This window comes from Schistocerca piceifrons, chromosome X (genome assembly GCF_021461385.2).
Source record: "Schistocerca piceifrons isolate TAMUIC-IGC-003096 chromosome X, iqSchPice1.1, whole genome shotgun sequence".
Lineage (NCBI taxonomy): Eukaryota > Metazoa > Arthropoda > Insecta > Orthoptera > Acrididae > Schistocerca > Schistocerca piceifrons.
The window spans coordinates 638,388,389-638,409,226 of NC_060149.1; positions in this window are offsets into that span (position 1 = coordinate 638,388,389).

The following is a 20,838-nucleotide window of genomic DNA, read 5'->3' on the forward strand; positions in this document are numbered from 1 at the left end:
CTGCTCTGTCTCCTGAAGAATGGCCTTGTTAGCATTGTCATCATCCATTAACTCCTAAGTAATAACACTCTACTTCCTAATCCAGTCAACAGAAAGTTCCACAGACCTTCTGTGTTTCTCTGCTGTACTATTAAGCTGTTTATTATAAGAATAACCCTTTCCGTAGGTCCAAAATTTTCTAAATTCTTGTGGCACATAATGTAATTGTGCCCTACCATCTCCTGTTAACTTAATAATGCTTAATAATTGCTGATCATTACATCCCCCATTTTTGCAGCTGTAATGGTATTGTATACAGGAGTCCAAATGTCTTCCTCTGATGTACCTGAAAAAAGAGTTATGAATGAGCCAATGATGGTACCTAGGATGGTCAAGGTCATGTTAGGAAATGACTGTTTCCATCGTCCATCCTTTAAATTTTCAAGGTGCCTATGAAATTCTAAAATCTGTTCTTGTAGTCTGTCTAGATGTAATGTGTGTCTAAATTGTCTGTTTGCACTTGAGCGAATTGATGAAGTAACTGTTGGATTGCCTCCCAAGATGATACCTTTCCACATGATGACATTTTACCTACCGTCTATGACCATCAGAGGCACAAAATAAAAATATCAGCAACTATACAGCAAGGAAGAATGGACAAATAACCGCGCAGGTAATAAAAAAGCATAATGGTGGCACTTACTTGCACCTTCACGCAGAAGACCATTGCTAAAATGCTGCTACCATTGTTGCCTTTTGTTAATGTAAACGTCAGATCACCATTTTAGTCACCATGGGTAATTATGGTATCACTTGTAGAGGACATGGTGATTCTCTGGTGAAAGGTGGTGAGTCAGGATTGTCACAAGCAGCTCAATGCAAGTAGAAACTGTTACTTACTTCACAACCATTTATAATAGTTACCGATGCCCATGCCACACAAGGTCTGGTTGACTGTCGAACCCATGAACCATGGTGCACAGTGAGTAGGGGAGATGCAGTCAGCAGTTGCTACATCTGCATCACTATAGCGGCAAAGCGACATTGCATTGCCGGGCAACTGGCGATGCTGGATAAGGACAGCCCAAGTGTGAGACGACAGAGACACAGGGATATGAAACTAGGACCTGCGTCTCATTGGAGTATCTGATACTGGTGGGCATCCAGTGGTTCAGTGGCTGGGAGGTCCTCAGTTTACCCTTGGCCCATCAGTGATGTGGCTGGACCCTCAGGCAGGCGGTCCTGTCAGCATGATGGATGAGCAGCATCAACCTCGTGGTAGGAGCTGACACTACAATACTTTGATCATACACCGATTCGATCCCCAACCTCATCTGATGGCCAGATTTTACACATTATTGTGATCACCACGTAAGTCTGGTGTCAACATGCAATAACCAGTCACAAATGGCAGGTGGCAGCCTTAGCCGTGGGTAGGATCAAAACAAAATGTCCAGACACTCTGTGACCAAAATGGTACTGAAACAGAGGATGACAGACTAAAGGCCGAAATACTAAATGTCTTTTTCCAAAGCTGTTTCACAGAGGAAGACTGCACTGTAGTTCCTTCTCTAGATTGTCGTACAGATGACAAAATGGTAGATATAGAAATAGACGACAGAGGGATAGAGAAACAATTAAAATCGCTCAAAAGAGGAAAGGCCGCTGGACCTGATGGGATACCAGTTCGATTTTACACAGAGTATGCGAAGGAACTTGCCCCCCTTCTTGCAGCGGTGTACAGTAGGTCTCTAGAAGAGCGTAGCGTTCCAAAGGACTGGAAAAGGGCACAGGTCATCCCCGTTTTCAAGAAGGGACGTCGAACAGATGTGCAGAACTATAGACCTATATCTCTAACGTCGATCAGTTGTAGAATTTTGGAACACGTATTATTTTCGAGTATAATGACTCTTCTGGAGACTAGAAATCTACTCTGTAGGAATCAGCATGGGTTTCGAAAAAGACGGTCGTGTGAAACCCAGCTCGCGCTATTCATCCACGAGACTCAGAGGGCCGTAGTCACGGGTTCACAGGTAGATGCCGTGTTTCTTGACTTCCGCAGGGCGTTCGATACAGTTCCCCACAGTCGTTTAATGAACAAAGTAAGAGCATATGGACTATCAGACCAATTGTGTGATTGGATTGAAGAGTTCCTAGATAACAGAACGCAGCATGTCATTCTCAATGGAGAGAAGTCTTCCGAAGTAAGAGTGATTTCAGGTGTGCCGCATGGAAGTGTCATAGGACCGTTGCTATTCACAATATACATAAATGACCTTGTGGATGACATCGGAAGTTCACTGAGGCTTTTTGCAGATGATGCTGTGGTGTATCGAGAGGTTGTAACAATGGAAAATTGTACTGAAATGCAGTAGGATCTGCAGCGAATTGACGCATGGTGCAGGGAATGGCAATTCAATCTCAATGTAGACAAGTGTAATGTGCTGCGAATACATAGAAAGATAGATCCCTTATCATTTAGCTACAAAATAGTAAGTCAGAAACTGGAAGCAGTTAATTCCATTAATTATCTGGGAGTACGCATTAGGAGTGATTTAAAATGGAATGATCATATAAAGTTGATCGTTGGTAAAGCAGATGCCAGACCGAGATTCATTGGAAGAATCCTAAGGAAATGCAATCCAAAAACAAAGGAAGTAGGTTACAGTACGCTTGTTCGCCCACTGCTTGAATACTGCTTAGCAGTGTGGGATCCGTACCAGATAGGGTTGATAGAAGAGATAGAGAAGATCCAACGGAGAGCAGCGCGCTTCGTTACAGGATCATTTAGTAATCGCGAAAGCGTTACGGAGATGATAGATAAACTCCAGTGGAAGATTCTGCAGGAGAGACGCTCAGTAGCTCGGTACGGCCTTTTGTTAAAGTTTCGAGAACATACCTTCACCAAAGAGTCAAGCAGTATATTGCTCCCTCCTACGTATATCTCGCGAAGAGACCATGAGGATAAAATCAGAGAGATTAGAGCCCACACAGAAGCATACCGACAATCCTTCTTTCCACGAACATTACGAGACTGGAACAGAAGGGAGAACCGATAGAGGTACTCAAGGTACCCTCCGCCACACACCGTCAGGTGGCTTGCGGAGTAAGGGGGTATATGTGATGTAGATGCAGATTTATGAAGTGTGTCGGGGGGGGGGGGGGAGCGATTTATCTGATGTCCAAAAGGATATGATCACTGGCTTTTTAGCCATGGGTGGAAGCAATGTCCAAACGACGAAGTTTGTTCACTTGTCACCGTGGTTAAAGTATACGGTGCATGAAAAAATGGTGGTATCCAAAACTAGTGCACAGGAAACTGTGGTGCACCACATGCCATAAATGACCGGGGTGAAGGTCATCTGCAGAGATGTTTATAGGCGAGTATATGTGCAACTCTTAAGCATCAGACCATCAGGATTAACCAAGGGGCTACCAATAACATCTCCTTAACGACCGTCCTGGAAACGTTGCTGCGTATGGCTCTCTGCAGCAGGCGCCTGGCTTATGCAACGTACTGATTGCTGTTCATCAGTGACGAAAGCTGGAATTTGCACGACAGTACCGCTACTGGAATCCCACTGAATGCCGACAGGTGGCCCTCTGATGAATCACATTTTATGCTCTATTTGACTGACGGTCGTTGGCTTCTACAGTGAGAAACATATGAAAACAAACAACCTGCAACAACTGCCAGAAGGGTCAAGGCCAGGGTTCATTCCCTGGGTGATAAAGCCATTATGAAAGGCACAATGAATCATCAATAGTATGCATCGGTACCTGGGGACCACGTCCACCTCTACATGCAGTTTGTTTCTTCATCACGATGCCATCTACCAGCAAAATGGTTCAAATGCTCTGAGCACTATGGGACTTAACATCTGTGGTCATCAGTCCCCTAGAACGTAGAACTACTTAAACCTAACCAACCTAAGGACATCACACACATCCATGCCCGAGGCAGGATTCGAACCTGCGACCGTAGCAGTCGCACGGTTCCGGACTGAGCGCCTAGAACCGCGAGACCACCGCGTCCGGCTCTACCAGCAGAACAATGCAACGTGTCATACAGCTTGCAGTGTATGGCCCAGTTGCCGCAGTTGTCATATATCCCTTGTGCAGAAGCATCTCTGGTTATGGCAATTTCACTAGTCACCAACTGGGCAGGCGGACTGCGGCACCTATGCGGTGCTGCCCCAGGATGTATCAGGAAGTAGCTCTGTTTTGGGAACGAGCTCTTGCCTTTGCCTTGCATCATTACAGTATGTAATGGAGTAGTGTTTCACCACTACATTTGGTTAGAGGCTGTAATACAATCTTTCTCTCGCTGAGTGTGAAAAGTATACATTCCTGCATGGTTGACACTGTTTGTTTAAAACAAGCAAGAAAAGTATTGCTTGAGTGGACAGAAACATTATTAGTGACATAAATATCTGTGTAAATTTCAGTTCCGTAGTATAATGAGTTTCGTTGATAGATACATATTACCTTGTCGAATAATAGTACTGCAGTTAGACTGTAACACTATAGTATGAGCCATTACTCTACTGCTAGACAGAATTCGTGCTACAGTATGCCCAGTGATCTGTATTTTTCTCACATACCAACTAAAGGTTTCTTTCCTATTTCAGAAAATATTAGCTTACACTAGTACTTCATTATCAAACAAACTTTTCTGCTGAAAACATAGGTCAAAATAGAAGTCGTTCAGCGGTAAACGCTCATACAGTCTTCGCAACATGTGGCGGAACAATACACAGCTGAAGTAATGTGTAGGGTTTCCGCATAGGAGGTACAGTATTTCAGTCCGTAAAATTTATTGTTGTTTGGTTGATGTTCAGGCTGTTCTCAATAAGTAAGAATGGAATCGGACGTAGGTCGACTGCGTTGCTCATCACTGCAGGCTTCCAATTTTTTTAAAATCTATATGTTGATGACAGAAGAATGTGATGAACTAGAATGGTCCGGAAACATTAAATTTTTCAACCCATCTCAGTGAAAGTGTATGTGAAATTTGCCAGGAGATCAACAATTGAGGTCGAAGATTGTCTGACTGCCTCAAAGTGACTGTTCTTTAGCACACACCAAAGGTTACGTGTAGGATAGGTATGGTACAGTCGCGAACAGTTAAGACAAACAGCACATCTTTTGATCAATATTATTCCAAATTTACCACTACTGGAATCAGAGACGTGCTGAAGAAAGTCAAGGCAGCAAAGGCACCTAGACCGGATGGAATGTACCCATAATTCCTTTTTCACTGTGGGAAGTAGGCCAAACAATGGCTTGTAGAATTTTATACAAATGTAATGACAACAGGGAACACACCACAGAAAATGAGGAACTCAAATATCATCGCACTGCTTAATCTGGGATTACCAAGCGGCCAGCCAAAGAGCTATAGGCCAATCACACTGCTCGGTGTCATATATAAACCGCTCGAGGGGCTCCTCTGTAACAGACTGAGCCCAAAATTATTGGAATCAATCCCAGACGAACAAGCAGGATTCCGATCTAATAGAAGCTGCACTGACCAAGTGCGTTCCCTGAAAACCTACATAGAGGCAAGCTATCAGAAAAATCAAAAAAGAACAGTTGCATTCATAGAGCTGAGCGCAGCCTATGACTCTGTCTGGAGAGAAGGGCTGTTGTACAAATTAATTCAAATAATTCCATGCAGAAATACTACGTATCAGACTCATCGATAATATGCTTGCTGGGAAAACTTTTAAAGTGTTTACTCGAGAAAGAAAGAGCTCCACCATGGTACTCAACAACAGGCTACCATGGGGCTCAGTCCTTGCCCACTGTTCTACAATCTTTGCATTTCTGACATTCCAGACAAACAGTCTAGGAAGTTTGGCTACGCGGACGACTGAGCCCTAGCTGCACAACACGGATCGTTTGAGACCACTAAAGACATACTGTGCTCCGATCTAAAGTCACTCAGTGGCTACTCAGAAAACATGACAAGGTAATTAATAACCCACAGCTGCCCATATATAATGATACAGCTGACCTAAAGCGCAAAAAGCTTATATTGAGAAGACCACAAGTACTTACTGCTAAAGAGATGAGATGCAGCCAGGCGTCAATCAGTCACGCAGAGTGTGTGCATCTTTAAACCGCATATGCAATGGCCACGGAAGAAGTACCGACGCGCTCTACAAATGGGAAAAGATGCCAACTCCAAACTGCGTCTGTCGCGCTGGAAAACAAACAGTCCAGCACATAGTAGAAGAATGCCCAGTTCGAGTTTGTAAGGGAACCTTCATCGACTTCCTAGGCGCCGAAGTGTCGTCAACTCGAAAAACTTGCACCAGGCGAACGGTCTACACGACGGGAGGCCCTAGCCACACGGCATCGACTTAGTAGCTGCTACAGATGACGCTATCGACGATATTCAATGTCTGAAACTCATTTTGTAATTAAATCGTATATAAAGTGTATAAGAATAGCTATGTATGCCATACGATGTATAATAATATAAATAATAAATTTGCCACAGATCATATCAGTGGTGACATTCACACATTCACGTCCTCGTTGCTCTCTTAAATATTGCTAATTTCTGGACACTGGTAGTTAAAATAACAGGTATGACACAGGCTCAGCCTGCAGCAGACGCTGTTAACCAGTTAATGCAGGTAGGTCGACATCCTTCTCATAGTTATGACCACGAGGTGATTACATTGAATGGTCCACTGCCAGCTAGTCGCTGCATAGAATCTTTATCCATGATTTTTATAACTCACGTATCGTAACGTAATACTGACTTTTACGGTCAAAAAACAAAGTCTGTTGCTCGGCCACTGTTTAGCGACATCTATCTGCAATCTCAATCTCTTAATTACACACATCAAAAAATGTTTTGCATCTCCTCAATTCCCAAAACTCCTGAAGATAGACGTTGACTGTGGATATTTTATCACAGACACAGTCTCTTTGACTATTCAGAGATGTCACTAAACCCGCCCAATGATGTAACAACCATGAACGAGCAGCGCCTACTAGACGGAGGGGTCCGACAGCCAATCAGTTCCAGTCATTCCACTAGGCATGAGGTACATGGCTCGTGTTGTCTGTAGTTCAACCATACCTAGACGGCCAATACCGCGGTTCGATCGCGTCCGCATTGTTAATTTTGTGCCAGGAAGGGCTCTCAACAAGGGGAGTGACAGGCGTCTCGGAGTGAACCAAAGCGATGTTGTTCGGACATGGAGGAGATACAGAGAGACAGGAACTGTCTATGACATGCCTCGTTCAGGCCGCCCAAGGGCTACTACTGCAGTGGATGACGGCCACCTACGGATTATGGCTCGTAGGAACTCTGACAGCAACGGCACCATGTTAAATAATGCTTTTCGTGCAGCCGCTATAGGACGTCGTGTTACAACTCACACTCCCAAAATCCATGGCGAGGTCTATCTTTGCAACCACGACACCATGCAGCACGGTACAGATGGGCCCAACAACAAGCCGAATGCACCGCTCGGGATTGGTATCACATTCTCGTCACCGATGAGTGTCGCATATGCCTTCAACCAGACAATCGTCGGAGACGTGTTTAGAGGCAACCCGGTCAGGCTGAACGCCTTAAATACACTGTACAGCGCGTGCAGCAAGGTGGAGGTTCCCTGATGTTTTGGGGTGGCATTAGGCACCGTAATGGCTGTACGTTACGTGAATGCCATCCTCCGACTGATAGTGCAACCATATCGGCAGCATATTGGCGAGGCATTCGTCTCCATGGACGACAATTCGCGCCCTCATCGTGCACGTCTTGTGATTGACTTCCTTCCGGATAACGACATCGCTCGCCTAGAGTGGCCAGTATATTCTACAGACATGAACCCAATCGAACATGCCTGGGGTAGATTGGAAAGGGCTGTTTATGGACGATGTGACCCACTAATCACTCTGAAGGATCTACCCCGAACCGCCGTTGAGGAGTGGGACAATATGGACCAACAGTGCCTTGATGAACTTCTGGGTAGTATGCCACGACGAATACAGGCATGCATCAATACAAGAGGACGTGCTACTGGGTATTAGAGGTCGCGGTGTGTACAGCAATCTGGACAACCACTTCTGAAGGTCTCGCTGTATGGTGGTTCAACATGCAACGTATGGTTTTCATGAGCAATAAAAAGATCGGAAATGATGTTTATGTTGATCTCTACTCCAATTTTCTGCACAGGTTCCGGAAGTCTCGGAACGGAGGTGATGCAAAACTCTTTTTGATGTTTGTATTTTATACTGATCTGTCCTTTGGGTTTTCATCCGTCGAGGAATTCTTTTTAGGTGTTCCTATTTTCACAAACGTTAATGCAGAGCCATTACAGATTGAATCACCGTTTCCTCAAAATATTCTTGCCTCTGTATTTCTTAGACTCTGTCCACCACGCTATTGCATTGTTGTATAGCTTTTTTCTAAATGTGCCTTACTTTATAGCAGTTTCCTGTCAGTCTTAAGTGCAACACAAGTATCTATATAAATAATGGTTTCCACCATGAATACTCTTACGAATAATACCACTGAGTAATTTTCTTATTTACAGGATCTCTCTTCGTCGTTTGCTCGGCAATGGAGGCACTAATAGAAGGGAAGAGAAGTGAAAATACGATACAGAACCCTGAAGAATCGAATGCTCTACAAGAATATCCGAGTTTGAATCCATATCATTCATTTCCACACATCGATTACGAGAGTAACACGAAAAAGGGAAAGGAAGAGAAGTTACGCAAACGTAAACGAAAGAACGAGAAGTCTCCAAGGAAAGAGCGATGTGATGCAAACGCCTCAGATAGCTCTTTTCGAGGGACTGAATCTAACACATCGCAACAGAACAGTCCCTGGCCGACAGAGTGGTATCGAGGGGCCGACAGTCAGCGTCGCCAATATGACGACAGCGATGGTGACAGCGAAACACGCATCCATACAGTTAGAAAGGGGAAATCAGGCATAGGAAAACATGGAATAAAGAATAAGACGTCAGGAAGAGCGGAACGTGATGACACGGCCTCAAAGAGCTACTTCTGCAACAAGAGTGAGTCAACATCACCGCAGGAGGTCAGTCCCTGGTCGGTAGAGTGGTGTCCAACGCCCGAAAACCATAGCACGAGTCGTGACTGCCCACACGAACATCGCAGTGACACCGAAATACGTAATACTCCACACAATGACAGTGGCCGCTGCACATATTCTGAACAGATAGGTGCTGTTTCTCAAACAGCAACCACACCAACTAAGAACGAGAGCCATTCCCCTGACGCTGGGAACAAAGACGGGAGATCAGAAACTATTGCTTCCTTGAAGGACCCGATGCTTTTTAGGTCTTCTTCGATTCCTCTTCAGTCTGGCTACTTCTGTGACAAGAGTTTCTGCATTAAAAAGCCACAAAAAACTCTTCGTCAGATCAGTCCTGATCACAGATTCCAAATTCGAGACATTGGCAACTCTGCCTCAAGTGTGCTTAATACTTCCCATGTAGCGCGTACTGAATCTGAGCACAAAGGTAGTTCTAATAACGCTGGGAGCAGTAAGAATTTTGGTGGCGCAGTTATCAAGTATATAACAAAAAATAGTTGTGCCGAAGCTGAACTACCAGATAAAAATCAGATCTGTGGCCGTTTGACACATTCTCGTGTAGACAGATATGAAGTAAACATTGGTTCTGGCGGAAGGCATTTTAGTTTTTGCTCTAGAGACAGACCCACTGACACATCTTCTAATGATTCTCAGGCAGATGACCATGCTAAAGGGGTTGTCACTAAGTTGCCAGCAGCTCCACTCAACTGCGGTTACACTGCTGCTTGCAGTAACTCTTACACGGGAACTCAGGCAGCTGGCGACATAGCAAGATCTATCTGTCACCAATCAGTAGCTCCTTCAGTTTACGGCTGCACCCCTACTAGCAGTATCTCTTCTAAGGAACCTCAGGCAGCTGGTAACGGCCAGAGAGTGGCCCCTTACCAAGCAGAAACTCCATCAAACCTAAACATCGGTCCTGATACTCGGCCAAGTGTCATAATCCACACCTCACAACTAAGTGAAGACGCTCACGGCGCTAGTGCCAAACAACAAACGATCTCACCTAAACCCAGCACTAGCGCAGCACCATATCATACTGGTTCGAGTCAACAGGTTAGCAATAAAAATATGCACTGCGATATAGTCATTAAATCAGTGCCAGTTTCTTTTCTAAGCAATATGCCGCTCAGAATTCGAAATGCCTCTAAGGGCGATGCTCCTGGGAGCGCTGCAGTTCATATAGATTCAAGAGAAGCAAAAGTGACAGGAAGCCTCATCGTCACTATAAATCCGTCCCCTGCCTCTCAACCGCAAGATAAAATGCTTCCAATGATTCCTCTTCGAGATACTAAGGTGTACAGCCCTCAGAATGAAGAGACTGCTCACATTCGCCGAAAGCCCCGCTTTGGTTATTTATCTCGTCGGAATACAACCAAGGTATGTATTGTAGGTTTGTTTATGTGTAGGCATAGGCTCATTAGAAACCTTTTGGAATGATACTTTGTGTTATATTATAATTTTTTCCGAGACATGAAATTTAAATTAGAGCATACTGCTTTCAATTAAATGTGTGAATGTGTTAGGAGGCCGAGGTTCAGGGAGGTGGTTTGTTAAACATGTAAGATAATAATTGAGATCATTAAAGTCTGGTATGTCAGATTTTAGGTGGAAGAAGAAATAGACATAAGCTTCCTTAGGTTTTAGTGCCTCTGGTTCAATTTAGAGAGCACACAAGTAGAAATTACAACAAGCGTACAAGGAGTATAGAAGATAGGAATGAGGAGAAATGGAAGTAGTTTATCTACAATAAAAGCATAAAGTTCCTAAAATGAACCTGCATTTCTTTAGCACTGAACATACTTCCTCCGACCTCTTATTATGTACAAATGTCTATAGGCTTTTTCCAATCATTGTCATCATCAATGAGATGTATATCAGACTGTATCTCTCCTTTGCCCACAGTATTACTCTGCGTAATGATAATTAACCATGGGTGTACACGGCGTTAATTTGAGAGAATCTCGGGTATCCACCACCTTTCTGGAGGATGAGAGACTCATGTTAGAAGACAGGAATACTGTCCACTCTAGTACATTTACAAATCCCAACCACACACGTAAACGACTGTTCTCTGTATACCTCAAAGCTACCAGGTGCCTTCCTCGCTATAAGTATGGACGTTCTAGTCCGCCAACTTTTGCCAAAAAGAGTTTAAAGAGCACCTGTCCTACTCAATTTCATACCTCTGAACAGAGCACAATAATTAAAATGTCTATAAATGGACGAAAATACAGGAGACATGGGTGAGGTAAAAGGAAATTACAAATGCAAAAAGAGAGGAGGATAAAGGTGAAAAGTAACAGGACAAGAAAAGTCATCGTCACGTGGTCCCAGCTTTCACTCTTTTTCAGAAAATCACGGACACAGGCGCTGTAAGCAATGGTTATACCGTTGAGCACTCCATAAGGCAAATTCGCACAAGAGCCACTGCCACAGATGGGCTACAGCGCTATCGCGCCTGACTGTGTCGTGGCCATTTGTCATTATTTATTGTCTGAGTAGGCCATACAAGTGTTTTATCGACATAACGAGAAACACATATATGATATTGAATTTTTACTGTGGTGATGAGGTAGTTTCTGAGAAATATAAATTTTTTAGAGTTGAACTAATCTACATATACAGTACGGTAAGAGCGAAACTATTTTCCCCTCCCCTAAATGCAGTGGCTTAACAAAATCCATCCCATGAGAAAGATCTTTCAGTGCAAACGCATACTGCTACAGGGAAGCTGCAAATATCGCGACAACCAGAACATAATTGTCTAAAAAATGAAAGTAGATAATAGCTATCCTGAACAGTATCTGTCATAAACTTCAATCGATAACCATTTACAGGTGGTATCCAAATTATATAGTTACAACACTCAAACACTATATCTACAGTTCGGTAAAATGATTTTTCTATCACTACAAGGAAGTTGATGCTAAGGTATCACGCACTCGAGTACCGAATTGTTACATTCTCAAAAAAGGAATAGGTATGAAGAAATTTAAAACAAGTTTAACATAAAGAAGCTAAGGTCACGAGGTTCTATGTACCAATGAACCAGTCTGTTCTCACTGAAATTCTAGTTTCTGTGGAGAGAAACTGCAACATGATAGCATGGTTCTTTACTGCGTGCAACATAACAGCCATAGCCCAACTTCACTTGAATCTGCCAGCTCTCTGGTCGGTCAATAAAAGCAGCAGTACTGAAATGGTTTCAAAGATCAGCTTAAATTGCAGCCAGTAAGTAATACAGCTATCATAAATGAATAAGGTTTGAGGATTTAACACTATATCGAACACTAGCTTTGCGCCTGCTGCTTCGCCAACGTAGACCATATGGTCTGCACAGATGTCTTGTTTTTTGTTTCTCTTTAATCTAATTTTTATACTGTTCACAAACTGCAACAGCTTCGAAATATTTCACGCTAATTAAGGCCACAGAAGCACTGTCTTCTTCGAATGTACTTCTGACCAATAAGCGATTCTTGTCCAAGGTTTTAGTTAATCATGCCTTTTGTGTTCTTTGGTGATATTTGGTGGTATTTCCTTGCAAACTTTCATCCCCTAACACACGTTTTTTTTATATCCAACCAAAAAGGGAAATCTCAAATCTCACAGCCTTAAAATTTTTTTAATATAACTAAATATTTCCTTAAAAATTTTCATCTGCTACTTCACACCCTTACCATTTGAATTTCGGAAAATATTGAAACATTTCGAACAGAGAAATCAGATACAAATTTTCTTACATTTAGCTTTGAATATGCTTGGATAATGAAATGTTTCCATAGAAACCTCCATCCACTCTTTCACCCCCGTAGAGGTTGAACTTCCAAAATCATTGAAACACGTGTTCTATTTATTTTCATCCGAGAAGCCAAATTCAAATTCGTTTAGCTTTAAAAACGCTTTCATAATGAAGTCTTTTTATAAAACATTTCATGCTCTTTTGATTCCCCTTAGGGGTTAAACTTCCAAAAATGCTGAAACACGTATTTCTTTATTTCTGGTCGAGAAACCAAATACCAATTTTTGTAGGTGTAGCTTCAAAACTACCCTAGCAGTGACTAATTTTCAAAAAAACATTTTATCGCTTATTTAACTCCCATATGGGCGAAATTTTGGAGAATCTCTTTTAAACGACGCCTAAAGTATAAGATCAACACCCTCTCCAAATTTCATGCTTTTATTGTTTGCGGTTTGGGCTTGGCGATGATGAGTCAGTAAGTGAGTGAGTAAGTGAGTCCGTAAGTAGAGACTTGCCTCATATATATATATATATATATATATGTGTAATAAATAACACCATTAAAATACGCGTATTCAAGGCACGAAAACGTAAATCTGTTTTAAACGAAATATTACTCTTTAAACCATTTCTTTGAATTGCAAAGAAACCTCACTGTTAGGTATGTAATATGACTTTCAAAATAACTTATTCTTTGTGTAGTGTTTGAAGAACTTATGTATGTATGAATGTCTGTATGTATGAAAATGTCATTATCTCCTTGAATTATGCACCAAGTAATTGAACTGAGCAATTCGTTTTATTTGTTTCGATCTTCCATAATACAAAGGCGTGGCATAATGATAAGAAACCATATAATTCTGAAAGTGTATTCGAAGAAAACGTACTGTACCTATCAAGAAATCAAACAAATTTATGATTAGGGATTATTCTGGTGATTAGAAAATTCTGCCGACCAGACATTCAACAACAAAGGTTTAATCAGAACCCTTCACGTGTGCAGCAGTTTAATTCATTTTTGTGTGTCTGTATCCCTATAAAATTATTTATTTTCTGTGGCAGACTTCCTTGAAAGACGAAGCAATAACGAGAGTGTACTACTTCTGTGATCTTATAAAATGATTTTTCTTCTTCTTAGGATAATGGAAGCTCAGCTGATGACGAAATGACAGATGAATCGTCTGATGAAGCCAAATAAACAGAAACAATTCCGAAACATCGAGAGACCATTGCCACTGTTTGTGGTCATGTGTTCTCAGTGCTAAGTTCCTCTACCAAATTATTAACTATAATAGTTTAGTGAAGGTACTTGAGGTATATTATTTTTAATACAGAAGTATTTCATCACAGGACAATTGTTAATGGAAGACTGAATTAACTTAGTAACAACCTACCAGTGCCACTCACGTTTCTTACTTGTTGTGTCTTCTATATTATTTTAAACATTACGCTATGCTGCAACCACAATATAAAGTTAAGAATCTTCTACATGTAGAAAATGTATTATTTTATAGCCATCATATTGTTTTCATCGGCGACAGCATTATGCTCCAGACTTCATACATTCAAATTGTTTTAAGGTGAACTTCTTTAACTACAAATAAATATTGTAGTTGTAAACTTAAATGAAATTTCGTTATGGCACCAGTAATACTATAAAGATATATCTGTAAAATTTATCTGAAATACAGTACATTATTAATTTGTATTGTTATGTGAGTATTCTAGTGATGGTACTATGCCACAAACTGTAAAATGTAAGTGAAATTTCTTTATTTTGCAATTATTTGAATTTAGTATTGCCAAGAGAAGAATCTCTTGTTATTAAATTAATTAAAATTCACATCCAGTGATGGTGGTGAATGTTATTAGTATTGTAGAGAAATTTTTTATGCAATGGACTATTTTAAATGCTATATGTATTCCATTTGTATATTTCGAATATAATAAATAAGTAAATGAACTATTTTTTCTGGTATCCTCGTGTTCAACCTACTCATATGTATAACTGGCTTTTCAAAACAAATTTAACATTCAGTGGTATCATTTACAAGTTTCTTAGATCTTCCTGTAGTTCAATACTTTCATTTAAAGTATTACACATTTTCGGAATTTTAGGTGTAAGAAGAAATAGACATAAGCCTCCTTAGGTTTTAGTGCATCTGGTTCAATTTAGAGCGCACACAAGTAGAAATTACAACAAGCGTACAAGGGGTATAGAAGATAGGAATGAGGACAAATGGAAGTAGTTTATTTACAATAAAAGCATAAAGTTCCTAAAATGAACTTGTATTTCTTTAGCACTGAACATACTTCCTCCGACCTCTTATTATGTACAAATGTCTATAGGCTTTTTCCAATCATTGTCATCATCAATGAGATGTATATCAGACTGTATCTCTCCTTTGCCCACAGTATTACTCTGCGTAATGATAATTAACCATGGATGTACACGGCGTTAATTTGAGAGAATCTCGGGTATCCACCACCTTTCTGGAGGATGAGAGACTCATGTTAGAAGACAGGAATACTGTCCACTCTAGTACATTTACAAATCCCAACCACACACGTAAACGACTGTTCTCTGTATACCTCAAAGCTACCAGGTGCCTTCCTCGCTATAAGTATGGACGTTCTAGTCCGCCAACTTTTGTCAAAAAGAGTTTAAAGAGCACCTGCCCTACTCAATTTCATGCCTCTGAACAGAGCACAATAATTAAAATGTCTATAAATGGACGAAAATACAGGAGACATGGGTGAGGTAAAAGGAAATTACAAATGCAAAAAGAGAGGAGGATAAAGGTGAAAAGTAACAGGACAAGAAAAGTCATCGTCACGTGGTCCCAGCTTTCACTCTTTTTCAGAAAATCACGGACACAGGCGCTGTAAGCAATGGTTATACCGTTGAGCACTCCATAAGGCAAATTCGCACAAGAGCCACTGCCACAGATGGGCTACAGCGCTATCGCGCCTGACTGTGTCGTGGCCATTTGTCATTATTTATTGTCTGAGTAGGCCATACAAGTGTTTTATCGACATAACGAGAAACACATATATGATATTGAATTTTTACTGTGGTGATGAGGTAGTTTCTGAGAAATATAAATCTTTTAGAGTTGAACTAATCTACATATTCAGTATGGTAAGAGCGAAACTATTTTCCCCTCCCCTAAATGCAGTGGCTTAACAAAATCCATCCCATGAGAAAGATCTTTCAGTGCAAACGCATACTGCTACAGGGAAGCTGCAAATCTCGCGACAACCAGAACATAATTGTCTAAAAAATGAAAGTAGATAATAGCTATCCTGAACAGTATCTGTCATAAACTTCAATCGATAACCATTTACAGGTGGTATCCAAATTATATAGTTACAACACTCAAACACTATATCTACAGTTCGGTAAAATGATTTTTCTATCACTACAAGGAAGTTGATGCTAAGGTATCACGCACTCGAGTACCGAATTGTTACATTCTCAAAAAAGGAATAGGTATGAAGAAATTTAAAACAAGTTTAACATAAAGAAGCTAAGGTCACGAGGTTCTATGTACCAATGAACCAGTCTGTTCTCACTGAAATTCTAGTTTCTGTGGAGAGAAACTGCAACATGATAGCATGGTTCTTTACTGCGTGCAACATAACAGCCATAGCCCAACTTCACTTGAATCTGCCAGCTCTCTGGTCGGTCAATAAAAGCAGCAGTACTGAAATGGTTTCAAAGATCAGCTTAAATTGCAGCCAGTAAGTAATACAGCTATCATAAATGAATAAGGTTTGAGGATTTAACACTATATCGAACACTAGCTTTGCGCCTGCTGCTTCGCCAACGTAGACCATATGGTCTGCACAGATGTCTTGTTTTTTGTTTCTCTTTAATCCAATTTTTATACCGTTCACAAACTGCAAACTTGTGGTGATATTTGGTGATATTTCCTTGCAAACTTTCATCCCCTAACGCACGTTTTTTTATATCCAACCAAAAAGGGAAATCTGAAACTGCAACAGCTTCGAAATATTTCACGCTAACTAAGGCCACAGAAGCACTGTCTTCTTCGAATGTACTTCTGAGCAATAAGCGATTCTGGTCCAAAGGTTTAGTTAATTATGCCTTTTGTGTTCTTGTGGTGATTACGGACAGAATTTCTCTTATATTTGGTGGCATTTGATAGGAACAAGAACACCAATATAAGTCAGTGCTCAACAAAGAAAATGTAGAGTTTATACTGTTTCTGATGGCCAACCACAGTGCAGCAAACAAATAAGTTACCTTATATGAGGTGAAATTTATCATAAGTTACTTACAAAGTTATTTACGGACAGCTCTAGTAGATATGCATAGCAGGAAACAGACAAATCCGTTTCCCGTGGCCGATGAATGACCAGTTTATTATTCAATACACACGGGAAATGGGGAAAGCTGAAGATTTGTGCCGCTCTGGGATTCCGAACCAAGTCTCCTGCTTACTAGGCAGATGCGCTGACCACTATGCCATGCAGACATAGTCATCACAGCTACATGGACTACCCTAACATGCCTCCCATCAGACCCAAATTCTCAACTTATCCACACGCTAATGATGTAGTGTCCTTTGCCCCTTATCGACATTACTCACGACATTTTGCCGATTCCCATATGAGTTCGGGATTGGTGTGCGTCTCCAGTGAAGGGATCGTTGGCTGTCTTAACTTTAAATATGTGTGCGGTGTCCGTTCTTCTGGACATGTCCGAAAGAAAATACACTAAGGAGTAGGTAAAGCTGACATTACGAAAGAACAACGAAGTGCAGTTGCCATGGCAAGACTTGATACAACACCATCGCATGCCGAAGATATAACTTTCACACATGCAGACCCAGCAAGAACAGTACACTTCCTCACCAACTTGGCTCTTTCGGCTCCATTCAGTCCTGTGATTAAAAAATACCCCAAAGATAGTTTCCAGCTGCCATTTGCACCCACAAGCAAGAAAACCACAGCCTCTTTTGCTACTGGCAAATTATCTGACTGAATAGCAGATCCCACAGCAACATATCCAAAGCACCAATGGCCATCAAATTGTACTTGCTGCATTACTTAGCTGTCATCCATTGTCAGACTGCAGAGTGGAGGACAATCTGAATAATTTGTGGCAGCTTTCTCTATAAAAAGTTCAAACGTAAAACCAGATGCCCCATTTACATTGAGGTAGCACTTGCTTATTATTCTTGGAGGTGGAAAACAACTGTCAGATGTAGTTCCAACATAATAATAGGCGTGTAGAGAACAAAACCTGAGTGTTAATGCAAAGGCTCCCAAAGCTGTGCTAAGCTTTCTTGGAGACTGAGAACCTGTAATCGTTGCACACTAACGTGACAACTCTTGATTTACTGCTGGTACACTCTTTAGCACTGAAATATTATTTTCATCTAAATAGTTCTTCTTCTGTAAAACCCTTACAGTGTCTCTCAAACCAGAGTTTCGCTTCTTGAGGTGATGGTTTGTCTGCTGACGAAGCTTGATTTTTTTTCCTGTATTGCGTGTTTACCTCGGAGACAGTGTCTCACTTTCACTTCATAGTAACAATAGCCTCATCAGATGATGTGTCTGGATTTAGCGGCACATCATTTGGCAACCGATCAGAGTTGTACCGATCCTGTGCAGTCGGCGATGAGTGCCACGGACTGGAGCTTCTACCTGCTGCGGGGAGTCGTTTTCTCCGTGTGGCTGCGAGTGAATTGCATACAGCACACGTGACCTCCATCATGTCAAAGAAATCGTAGCTGAAAAGACAATTGATGTTGAGATTTTATTCTAAAATTGTTCAGAGGCTCTTGTGAGACAAACTCACGAAAAAATCTAGCCGAAATTTTACGCCTATATAATCGATTTAGAAGTTAGGATTGCATGTTATAGGAAATAGAATGAGTTCCACTTCACTGGGTGTGTTGTTCCACTAAATAAAAGAGAAAGTGTCTTTCAGCCCCATCGACACTTCGGATCGAAGTCCACGGGAGAGAAGCTGGTTCACGGTTGAAGAGCACTACGTAGCAGGACGCTTGCAGGATTGCTACTGTACGGCCACCGACAGACACCGTAAGAGAATTAAAAATCTAGTAAAACACGATAGCTGCTGTTCGACTACTAGACTGTTTCAACGGCCCATTCCTGTACCCCCAGTAGAAAAACAACCCACGAAACATTTCAATCTGGAACCGCGCGACCGCTACGGTCGCAGGTTCGGCTCCAGCCGCGGGCGTGGATGTTGTGACGTCCTTAGGTTAGTTAGGTTTACGTAGTTTTAAGTTCTCAGATGTTAAGTCCCATAGTGCTCAGAGCCATTTGAACCATTTGAAACATTTCAAAGTATCAACATAACACACACTGTTCTCATCACAACAATTACGTTTTGAAAACGTTTTGTGGGGGTAAGTCCCTAATATTTAAGAACACAAATTTCGACGTGAAAACGTGACCAAGAATAACATGTAACTGAGTGTGATACAAAGAGATAATAAGACTGTATCACGAGGTTGGCCTGTGTTGAGTGTGGTGGGGCACATCACAAGTTGCGATCGTCGATTCATATCACAGGCCAGTCCCGGCAGTTTACATTTCGCCCGTACCACAGGCCAGGTTCGTGATGATCACCTTTGGTCCGGATACCAGACTACGAGTCTCATAAGTGATTGTAGGTTAAGAGGTTAAAGTGGAGACTGGTCTCCTGAAAATCTATTTCTCAACAGAGCAAAACATATCTCAACGATTCATTTCCATTAACTTTCCTGATACTACGTTAAGTTATTTTTTCTTGAGAGTAGAAGCAGCTGAATGGATACATATAAAGTCTGTTCACTATTCCTTATTAATGAAAAATAATGTGATACACGCAACTGCTTTGTACTGCCAATCTGAGCAATATGTCTTAAGCTAGAACCATCCAATTTTCTTCCAGACCAGTATTCCAAAACCACTTTAATTTTGCAGGAACAAGGGAGGTGCTAATTTTGCAGTAACAAGGGAGGTGTCCACTACACATCACAGGCAGCTACTCAAGTAGCTGATGTGTGTGGGGTGCACACGAGGTTTTTTTTTTTTTTAAATTAGGTTACCCTCCTTCCAGTCCACAAGGGAGGTGTCCACTACACATCACAGGCAGCTACCCAAGTAGCTGATGTGTGTGGGGTGCACACGAGTTTTTTTTTAAATTAGGTTACTCTCCTTCCAGTCCAGATAATGATAGCGGTGGGAAACAAAGAAGTATCAGAGCAAGAGCCAAACAAATGCCTCCCGCAGTTTAGAGCATCAAATTCTCAGTGGTTAACTGCCGAAGCATTCGCAACGAAGTGCCAGAGTTCGAAGTGCTCCTAAAAACACTGAAACTCACGTAATATTAGGCACAAAAAGCTCGTTAAGACCTGAAAGTTGCAGTAGTGAGAGAGTTTTGGACATAATTTAAGTGTATAGCGAAAGTACAGCAACGTGGAAAATGGAGGTTGTATATTTATCGCAGTAGATAAGAATCTCAGATCGACCAAGATAGAAGATGAAGCTTCATCCAAGACTGTTTGGGCATGAGTCACTATCAAGGGTGCTCAAAATATTATACTCGTAGTAGGGTCCTTACATCCAGATTCTCCTCCTGATATAACCAACAACTTTAGAGAAAACCTCATTTCGCTTATACCTAAGTTCGCTAATTATACTGTAATTGTTGGAGGAGACTTTAATTAATGGGATATTAAGGATTTGTTAGTGTTGGCCGTAACAAGCCATCCGGTGAAACGTTACTAAATTCCTTATCTGAACACTAAATAGAACCACACTCATGATGGAAATATATTAGGTCTAATGACAACAAACAGACCTGACCTCTTTAAGGAAGTCCACGTCGAAACTGGTATCGGTGACCGTGAGGCAGTTACTTTAACAACGGGTACCATAACAGGAAGGGCAACTAAACAGGCAGAAAGATTTATATGTTCAGCAAATTAGACAGAGAAACAATAGTGTCCTACCTCAATGACGTTCAAATGGCTCTAAGCAC